The sequence below is a fragment of the Taeniopygia guttata genome, chromosome 2 (genome assembly GCF_048771995.1).
Source record: "Taeniopygia guttata chromosome 2, bTaeGut7.mat, whole genome shotgun sequence".
NCBI classification, from domain to species: Eukaryota; Metazoa; Chordata; class Aves; order Passeriformes; family Estrildidae; genus Taeniopygia; species Taeniopygia guttata.
Window position 1 is genome coordinate 102,910,257 of NC_133026.1, and position 11,100 is coordinate 102,921,356.

The 11,100-nt window shown below is 36.5% G+C and overlaps 1 protein-coding gene across 14 annotated transcripts in view; it reads left to right on the forward strand.

The window, feature by feature from the left end:
* Positions 1–11,100, forward strand: part of DLGAP1 (DLG associated protein 1) — a 401,209-nt gene that overhangs the window by 70,954 nt on the left and 319,155 nt on the right. For 6 of the 14 annotated variants that reach the window (XM_041714249.2, XM_072924537.1, XM_041714250.2 and 3 more), the window contains exon 2: positions 7,393–7,534. The exons of 3 other annotated variants lie outside the window; for them this stretch is intronic. The gene's annotated coding sequence lies outside the window, so the exon portion shown is untranslated. Of the gene's footprint in view, positions 1–7,392; positions 7,535–10,942; position 11,100 lie in introns of all 14 variants that reach the window. 5 more of the 14 variants (XM_030266041.4, XM_030266040.4, XM_030266039.4 and 2 more) reach the window with 1 other exon arrangement.

Consider the following 11,100-nt stretch of genomic DNA (forward strand, 5'->3'; position numbering starts at 1 on the left):
GTATCCTAGGCAGTAGTATGCACTCATGAGATTTTAAAGATCAAACCAGAAAGTTTAAAATATTTAATATTTACAATAGAATGAACCTTTACAGCAACAAATATATATCTAACTTATTATCTCTTTTTTTGCATGTTTGGAGACCTCTGCAAATTTTTGTTTTGAAAGTGAGATATATATATTTCAATTGCAACAAAACCCAACACGGTCAAAGATAGAGGATTCAGTGGTAGAGATTGTATGTTCATCCATGTTCTACACAATATTGCTCCTTTTCTACCCATTTCATAACAACCCACAGTTCAGACTGGACGTCAGGCTTATATCTCAGTCTGTGGCTTTCCTCTGATATTGTTCAGTGTATTGTTATGATATAAAAAATTGGGGGATTTAATAAAATAGTAACATCCAATTTTTTTTCAGTGTGAAAGTGAAAATTAACGGTTAAAGACAGAGATAATGAGCCACAATTCTTGGTTCTATTCTGGGCTCTGAGCTGACTCACTACATAATCTTACTCAAGTCATTTAAATTCAGGTAAAATAGGCCCCACTGAGCTGATAAGATAATGCAGGCTTCAGCCTTTCTTCCTTGGCGGGTTTTTCTATACAATTCTGCCCCTCCGTAATCAGCGTAAACTTAATCATGTTTTGTTCACAGAATTCTTGTAATATATGTTTAATAAATTTATTTAGCGTTAAATCCTTTATTGAGAGATAAATTTTTTTCTTATAGAAGTAGGCAGGTAAATATTAGCCTGTTCTGTGGAGATATGTATTTTAAAATTATCCTCTTCTACATCCAGACAAAATGACCTTTCAAAAAGCAGTGACTCCCATAATTGCCCATCACTAGAGTTGCCACCTGGAGATCTGCCTCATTCTCAGATTTCTGTAGTGAGCTAAATGATGATTTGTGATACACAAGTCAGGCCACAGAATATTTTCTCTCCAGTGGAAAGTGTACCTCTGTCACTGATGTGTGAAATCACAAGAGATTTTTGCTTTTAATACAGTATTTGAACTGGAAATCAAAATACTGACCAGTTTTGCCAAGCAGATTTGTTTTTCAGCAATGCCCAGCTGACTGAGGAGAGTAAGAAATTATGTCTCAGAATGACTACACATGACCACACATCCCAGCAGTGGGAATGGCAGTATCAAGCAGTGGTGATTAATTCCCTCAGCACTGAAATTGCCAGCGTTCAGAGGAAAAGGATCACTTTTGAACAAAGAAATGTCTTATCCCACAGAGAGTACAGACATTATAGAGTTATTAATCAGGGCAGTCATCCTGAAAGTAGATTTAACTGCAGGATTTCATGTAGAGGAAAACCAGAACTACAGTAGAAAGTGATTGAGGGCTCAAGGCAATGGATAGAATTGCATATTTTAAGGTCTCCTTAAATTACACCTGGGGAAAGGTTCACCCTGTGCATGCCAATGAAATTATTCCTGTTTGTGTGGTTCACAGTTTTCTTTGGATGGCAGCTACCTAGTAAGGTAATTGCAGCTGGTTGTAAAACAGGAAGACAACCAGTTTCATTTGCTCTGTTTTCCACTTCAGTATCACCTCAGGCTGTTTCTTTGCTATATCTTGTATGCAAAGCCAAGTCAGCCTCATCATTAGTGAGATGGGAGACCTCAAAGGAAAACTGTGATTTGGCAGGTAAATATAGTGGTGATTTTTTGGTTTTTTGCCTGCTGGCCCTCCTTCTTTGTACTCAATACAGCAGCATGAGCTGGGAGTTAAGGATTTTATAGCACTGAAGCAATCTATTGTCTTTATGAATCATAAAGCTGAGGTGTATTCTCCTATGGCCATTGCAAAACAATTGAGATAATTTGGAACACTCTGGTACAGCTTCCCCTCTTTTCTGAAAGTGCCTGAAGTAGGACAAGTCAAATTCCTACCTTGTCATCTGGATGTTGTTGTAGTTCTGCTGAGGAAAAAATAGTTTTACAGAGATCAAAATGGTTATTTTGTTTTAAAGGGACATCTGGACCACAAGGGCAACTTAAAAGTTGGATCAGGTAGCTGAAGACCTTGTCCCATTTAGTTTGGAATATCTACAAAGGTGCATGTTCCACAATCTCTCAGAATATCTCACTTCAAGGTTTGGCCACTTTGATGGTCAAAGAGGTGGTTATTATCACTTGGTCTACAAATGCTCCAAGGAGAATAGAGTTGTTTTCCCTTTTCCCAACCAAATCTTGTTTTCATACTGTCTCCTGCCTGCAGATGAAGTGTAACTGCTTAGGATTTAGACACCTGCTGGTTAACAGTAGTGAAGTTCTTTGAAGTCCAGCAAGTCATGGTTTACCTCTGTGAAAATTTTCAGGTGTCCAGAATATTAACTGAGCTCGTAAGACCTATGTTCATTGGAGCCTGTCATCAGTGGGTCTATAAGTTTAATGAAGACTTTGCTTTGCAGAATGAATGATTGTGGGTGTACTGAAAACAGATCTCTATTCTGATGAAAGTTACAACACAATAGGGGTAAGCAGAAAGTACAGAAATTCTGAAATGAATTCTTGGAAGCTTAGAGTTCTTGGCAGTGCAATTAAAGCTTTTAGAGGTGTACATTTAGAAAATTCATCCTGAAACTCATTCGCATTTATCACAGTTTATAAAATTGCAGTTTACACTGAATCACATTTCTGGTACTTCTTGAAAGGCATGTGGTTTCACCATTTACTGATATCTTAAGAATTTCTTTTTACTTTCTTTATGTCTTCATACCTGTAAAAAGTTGTGAGAAGCATAGTCGTTTTGATTTGGTATCTCTTTTAGCACCCATTGTGCACAAAGTATGTGTGTCTGCACGATGTAGTAAATAGTAGATAATCAAGCATTTTATACTTTCTTAGACAATATCACAAAATTTTATTCACTTTAGAGTCTTTATGTACTTGACTAGAATCTGTGTGGGCTTGAATATTGTATTAGTTTCTTCTTTCTGTTTCCTTAGGTGATGGAAATTGGGTAATGAAGTTCTAACCTTGCATAGATGGGCATGATTTCTGCCAAGTATCTAAAAGACATGCATGAAAAATTGTTCCAAATATGTCATGATATTAATTTTTATTTAAAGTCAGAAATATTTCCATCCTTAGTAATGTGTGTTATACTTGAAAACTCCTGTTTCATTTACCACTATAAAATCCTGTGTCAAACAGTCTAAATTCTTGGTGTACTAGTTTCTGCAAGTTGGAAGCCAGTATTTTATTAACAACCATGGCATTGGTTGCTCAGGGAGAAGTATTTATTTGATCTTAAAGGAATATTCTGTGATCAGTCCATGTTATCATGGAGCTCATTTTATCTCCTACTGACATGGATATCTGTTCTTCCTCTGATGTTATAGTGGAGATTGACATCTTGTAGCGCCACATTTAATGAAATAAAGACTTCAGAATTAAGAAATAACTATAGTTCTGCAATAATACAGTTTCCAGTAGTCCTTCCTTCTCAGTGCATACATTTGTAAAACTGAAGTTGAATATGTGGATACATGTTAGCTGAAAACTTCATAAACTATTTTCTTCAAGATTTAAGGGGCAGATTTTACTAATTTCAGCACCAAATTGTCATTTAGTTGACATTCACCTATTTTTCTGATTTACATTTTTCTCCTGAACTCTTTTACCTCTATCACACCTCATTTTGACTAGCTATCTGTTAGAAATGTATTTCAGCCTGGTCACGTATGCTACTGAGACTAAACACAGTTTTCCATTTTGTGTTATCTTCCTTCTGCGATTATGGAATAATACATGCTGTATCCTCAGCTCCTTGGAAGATATGTGAAATCTCACTAAATTCTCCTGCTACTTTTGTATTGACCCACAAATGAGATGCACTATGAAAGGAATTAACTGCTGATAAATTCCTATTGGAACCAGCTGCTGTGCAAGTATTTACACTGAAGTTGTTTTGTGGTTTTATTGAGTCTTATTTCTGAGCGTATACAGTGTATTCCCTCTCCATAAATAATGATCAGTTTAACTTACTACGTAATGGATAGATGGGAACACCTTCCTGATTTTCCCACTGGGGCCTCTTGCATTTGTAAACCTGCAGAAAGGAAACTATCTTTGGTAGTCAGAAGGTGTATATGTCCAGTGGTATAAAGAGAAAGACAGTCTAAATCTGTCTTAGTTTTTGCAGCAGCTGAAAAATTGTTATTGTACTTTAATTATGGCCTAGCTCACAGGAGGATCCAGGAGATAATTTATGTGGAGGAAATTGTTACTGCTTTACTGAAAAAGGAAAAAAAATCCCAGTTGCTTTAACTATAAAACTTTCTGCACCTGGGTTTTCATCCTGGCTTTCTTGAAAATCCATCTATGCATGTGTGCACTTTCTGTTCTCTGAGCTGCTTTTATTGCTTTTACCCATCTACCCTTCTTGGCACTTGTTAGCTCGTGGTAAGGTCAACAAAGCAAAGTCAAATTTCATTGTTTTGCTGAATTCTTATTCACAGTGGTTTCAAATTCATTTTGTTGATATGTTTTTGGGAAATTTTATGTCTGGAGAGAGTTATGGGTGCCTCAATTCAGTCAGGACAGAAGTTATGTAAAATACATTTCAAATAGCACATTTGTAAATAATGTTGGTTTGCCATATTTCGTATTAAATGTCGCATTGTTTTTAACTGATGTTATTCAAACAGGATATCTGATGACAATGCAGCCACCTTTGTATTATTCAATGATCTTTTTTCCTTTTCTTTTTCATTTTTTTTACTGTACATCAAAAAAATAATCTGTGTTTTTTCAGTGAACATATGTTATTTTGGAGATTAGGGAATATCTTATCTTATTCCTCACAGACTACCTCAAAAATTCTCTTCATATAAAGATATTATACTATTTTTGCAACTTATCAATTATTTTATGAGGAAAAAGTAATGTTCAGATTGTAATAATGGCAATACTTCTTAGTGAAGTCCTCTGATTTTGGAAGATATCCTCTTGGTTTGCTGGGAGATGGATGGTTGTATTTCCAGCTTGTTCTCTGATACAGAGTTCGCATTAAATGGACGTGACATTTGGGGACATGGTTTAGTGGTGGATGGTGCTAGATTTATGCTTGGACTCAAGGATCTTAAAGTTTATTTTTAATGAAAATGACATTAGCATAAGACCCTGATATTTAGAACTAACACACTTTGGGGTTTCCTTCCTTTTTGAAAGCAGAGAGGAAAATTCTTCCCATTTGTGCTTTCTCTTTTATTCTGACACAAAACCAAACTTTTATCTTTTCCTAACTTTTTAACCTAATTTTTTATTAAATTCTTCTTCATGTTTCTATTATTTCCTAATTATTTCTTCTTCTTTGAGCCATAATTAAACATCACTATCAGAACATATTACTTTGTGTTGCTGGATGCCACTATTTGTCATTTATCTCAACCTGTCTTTTCCTTTCTTTCCTTACTCCAATAAGTGTTAATAATTCCTTAAAGTCTGACAAGAATCTAAAATGTTTAGATAGTACATTTATTGTAAGGCATGCTGAATATGCCAGCATCACAGCAAAAAAAATTAAAACAGGTCATTTGATGACTGAAATGAGAAAGGGAGAAATAAATATATCCACTTTTTCCTTGCTTTTGCTGTAGAATGTGTGGTATTAGATAGAGGATATGAATTTTATTTGTTGTGTCATTATTTAAATAAGCATTTATTTCAGAAACAACTATACATCTTTATATGTAACTTTAGTTAATTAAATGCTTTGCAATACCTGCTGTCTTCAGAATTTTGAGTGGCTGGTGATTCACAGTTATCTCATTTCACTGTTGTTTTCTAAACCAAATTCTGTCTTATTTTGCTGTGTGTATTGAAGGCCGTGTCTAGGCCCCTTCACTGATTCCATGTGATTCTTTCCATATTCAGAAACCTTGCTATTCCTTTTCTTTTGGGAGCTTTTAAGATTGACTGGTTATGCAATTATTAGTTGCAAATCCAAAGACTCGTATCTGCTCACTTCACTCCTAAATCCTAAAGATGGTTCCTAAGATTTTAGAATTTTCTTTGTAGTTGTACATGTTGTCTCATCCTTTAAACTCATCTCTCTTACTAGTAAATTATTTTAATAATAAAAGTGCCTTTTTAGCAAATTGCTTGTTGGCAAAATGCTCACATTAGGTATGTTTAACCCGGGCTTCTCTCAAAGAAGTTTGAGAATTTTTTAAAACAAGTGAAATTACCTTCTCAACCAGTACTTGGGTAGATCATTGTGCCCTGGAAGTTGGCTGCTCTGGCATGATTCTGTGTATCTCTGGTTACCTCACTGGCACAGTAGGCAGAACGAGTTGTTATTTGGCAGTGTGCTTCAGAAAATGTTATATGCAGTAGAAGCAGTTGTGCAGACATGGTAGATTCTTATTTCAGTCACAGTTACTGTGTATGATTTGTTATTACCTGCATCTCCTACTTTAATAAGTATTCAGGAACATATTGTGCTCATTTAGTGAAACTGTCCCAGATTACTGATATTTTGGGCTAAGGCCAACAGCATGAGGCTCAACAAGGCCAGGTGCTGGGTCCTGCACTTGGGTCACAACCACCCCATGCAGTGCCACAGCCTTGGGAAGAGTGGTTGGAAAGCTGCCCAGTGGAAAAGGACCTGGCAGTGTTGGATGACAGCAGTCAAACAAGAGCCAGTGTGTGTGCCCAGGTGGCCAAGAAGGCCAATGGCATCCTGGCCTGGATGAGTAAAAGTGTTGCCAGCAGGACCAGGGCAGTGATTGTGCCCCTGCACTTGGCCCTGATGAGGCTGTGTTCAGTTTCGGGTCCCTCACTATAAGAAAGACATTGAGGGGCTGGAGTGTGTCCAGAGAAGGGCAGCAGAGCTGATGAAGGGTCTGGAGCACAAATCCTGTGAGAGGCAGCTGAGGGATCTGGGAATGTTTAGTCCGTAGAAAGGGAGGCTCAGAGAGGACCCCCTCTCTCTATGAGTACCTGACAAGAGGTTGTAGAAAGGTGGGGGTCAGTCTCCACTCCCATGTAACAGGAAATGGGACCAGAGGAAATGGCCTCAAGTAGTGCACAGGAAAGATTAAGTTGGCTTCAAGGAAAAGTATCTTAATGGAAAGGATTGTCAAGTACTGGAACAGCCTGTCCAGGGAAGTTGTGAAGTAACCATCCCTGGAGGTCTTTTAAAGATGTGTGGCTCCTGGGGACATGGTTTAGTGGTGGAGTCAGCATTGTTAGGTTAACATTTGAACTTGATGATTTTAGATATCCTTTAAAATCTAAAAAAAAATATATTATTCTATATGTACTTGTTGTTTAAAATGAAATTTCATCAATCAAATCTATTTTGTTCTCCTCAGCTAAATTTATATTTATTTGTTTGTTTGGCTTTTTTTCTTCTTGGCAGCCTAAAGCATCACAAGGGCCATATTGTTCAGGATTTCAGAGAGCAATCGTTTATCTTTGTGGATACAAGTAAACGGACAATGGTGTCCCGACCATCTGCTCAAGCTGCTTGAGAACAGTCTTCTGTGCAAATGGCATGAAAGGTAATTTAACCTCAGAAGGTGCCCACAGAGCTCCAGTTCTGTTTACCATTGTGTCTTTGCCAGTCTAAAAATAAATCATACTGAACAAAAACGTCCTTTTTTTCTTTCCAATTTAAAGAATAGATCATCATCAGAGCTAATTTCAGCTAATTTCACTACAAGGAGTTGTTTTTCTTTTCTAGCATGTTTTAAAGTAGTAGATAGGTTTCCTGGAATAAATGGTATCTGTCTTATAATTGTGTTTGTTGCTGTAGGAGACTGTTGTTTTTCAGAGTACAAAATAGAGTATAATCATGGAGTGGTACTCAATGCTGAGTGATACACACTTTCAACATATCAACTCTGATTCTGCCATGACCCCTTGTTATTTTGTTTTGCCAGCCACATGTGTTTAATTGAGGAAGGCAGAACTGCTAGTAAGCAAGTTTTTATTTGCAGAGGGGTATTCTGTTCTGAAAATTAAGAGTGCCTTTTCTAGATGTCCTCTTTCAAAGCCTCACTTGAAATAGTTTCAGTCTCTGGTCCCAGTGAAACTCTGAAAAGATTAGAAGTTTCACTTCAAAAAACTCATATGTATGTGTATAAATAAATAAATAAATAAATAAATAAATAAAAAATAGCCAAATGAGGGAAAAGCAGTTACTTTCTCAAATTCAATTCATATTTTAGGCGAGAAAAGAAGGGCTTGACATTCATCTCACTGTCAAGGGTTCTGCAGTTCCTGCTGTCTGTGGTGGTTACTCTCAGGACTAGGAAAAGAAGCTTCTGGGTGCTGCCCGACAGCTTGAAGCTCTATATTATCTTCTGCTGTCTGCTGTGCCCATTTCTTCTGTTCAGTGCTACAAATAAAGGAGTTTCTGGCTCCTCCATGATCTCTTCGTAGTGCATTCCTCCTGCTTTGTGGGAGGTCAGTCTGGTCCATGATGTGAGACTGTTTTCTGGCAAAGCCTGGAGGTCAGACCAGACCTTGTAGACCATGTTCTCTGGGATGCTGCTGCTGCACAGTGATCTTGCATGCTGCTGTGGGAGGAGAAGTGGAAAATGCCTTTTCCTGGCTGCCTTGTGAGATAACTTATTCAGAGGCCACGTGGGAATGTCAGCAGCAAAAGAAGGTAGATAAAATCTGAATTCAAGAATCAAATGTATTCAAGAATTAAATGAAAAATGGCAATGATGTGTCTGTGAGAAGAGAAGTAGGTTTCATCTGGTTTTGTTGCTTATTTAGCTACACGGGTTTAGCTAACCTAATAAAATAGAGTGTCTTACTGTAAAAGAATACATTCTGGATGTAAATGGACCAGATTCTCGATTTAATTGCTAAAGAGTATCCAGTCTTGATGGTGCCAAACTTTTGCTCTAACTTAACAACATAAGCCTGATTCATACTTTTCTTGGACACTTTCACTTGGATTTATTTTTTTAAGCAGAAGAGGTGGAACATGACAGATTTGAAAATGTTTTATATAGCTTTCAACAAGAAGCAATTTATAGCAACTTGAAGTTACATAACTTCTAACTCCACTTTTTTTTCATGGCATGATTTAGATAGATCTGGTACTTTCACAATAATTCAAAGGAATATGCAATCAGTCAATCCATCTTGTCTATTTTAAGCATTTCCAAGGAACCATCACAGTAGTTTCTACATTCTAAATCTGAATACAAGTGACAGTTTGCCATAAACAAGTATTTTGCAAAATATCAAAAATAAAAATGGCTTTATTCATTTATGAAATTAAACCTTCCTCTAATAAAGGGATACCTCAGTATTGCTCATGGTGTTCATTACACAATTAGTATTAATTTAGGTAAAAATTTACTTTCGGAAAAAGTGTGTTTTCCATAGGAAGATGATGGGATTTGTCTCCACCTATAGCTAACTTGTAGATTTGTAAGACCCCCACAATTATCAGAAAGACAATGGAGTATTAACTTTCATTAATTGTATTGGCCTAGATATAGAACAAATGAACACAACAATTTTTTTCACAGAATAATATTTAGGATAATCTAGGAATTCATTCAGATGGCTTCAGAATACTTGCAGGCAGAAGTAGTTTGGATTCTCTCATAAAGTAGCTTATACAAACCACTTTGCAGTATTGTTCAAATGAATCATTGAACTTTTAATCAGTTGAATAATTCATGAACATTCTTTTAAAGGAATTTAATCAAAGCATTATGTTAATACTTTTACAATGTTGTACCTATAGTAGTATCAAAGCAATCCTTCAACCTCAACTTGCACATCTCTGTAGTTGGGGTGTTTGTGTTTTGCATCATTTGATCTGAAAAGAAGCCATAAGGTTGTGTGGGGCAGAATTAGGCATCTGTCTGGGATATTAAAGTTATCCTGCTGAGGAAAACAGACTAAGTTAAGAAAAACATTAGAGGAATTACAAATTAAAAGTTAGAAAACCAAACCCAGGAAATAAACCCAACAATAAGAAAATGTTGAAAGTGAAAGAAAATGAAAAGCAGAATGATCAGCCTGTATCTCAGGAATATTTTCTGCTTTTGGCAAAATAATCATATTTACTTAAAATCCTAGAATTTTCTTTTCTTGTTCATATTTTTTCCATATCTGCAGGGTAGATTTCAGTATTTTTAGTGTACTTTTTCAATCCACATGGACATTTTACTGGAAAAAATAAGAGGAGCATTAATAGAAGTTATTTAATTTATCTGGAGCTTCTTTTATGGTCAAGGGCTGCCGCTGTATTTCAAAGCTACAACAGATGAAAATCTGTGCTACTGTCAAGAGAAAGAAGTCTAGAAGGCCCTTTTAGTTTTCCTCAAATTATGGAAACCTTGAATATTGGAGAACTCAGTTTATCGCCTGTTTGTCAAAAGGTACATGGTAGTTCTGTGTGTTGTTTTTGACATTTTACTGAGCAACATAGCATTGTTAGATTCACAGAAAGAAGGAATTAGAGATTATGTAGAATTTGACTTCTACCTCTCATCTCTTCTAACTCACAGACCATGTTTGGCCTTCATTTGTTGTTGCTCTTTTATTTCCTTAGATGAAGTGGTCAGGAATAAGGAAGGAGTAGAAGAATATTGTTACTCTTTCATGTGGAACTTCTATCATTAATATGTATATGATTGAAAGCCTGAGACAAAATGTGAAGAAGCCGCTTCCCAATATATGGTGATACTATTTCATGGTTCTCACCCATACCACAGAGCACTGACATTTCATTTAATGAGCTGTAATTGTCTGCTGACGTCTCTCATGGTCTTAGGCTGTGGCTGGGTTTTATTTTGTAATGTGGACACTTCAGTGCAAATGTATGTTGGTGTCTAAATGCTTGCTAGGGTATCTAGATTCTCATATAATCAATATGCTACATGTTTCCATGGTAGTCAGCCCAAAAGAATTATTCAAATATCCATCTCCTACAGGTTAAAATCACTGGCACCTTTCTGTGCGTCTAGGATCATTCAGAATGTGGCAGTGTACTTGAGACCTCCATGTGGAAAAGATAAATATGCCATGGGACCTGTAGGAGATCTGCAGCCTCCTAATGGGCTTTCTGGAGCCAGGAAGGAATGTTCCAAGG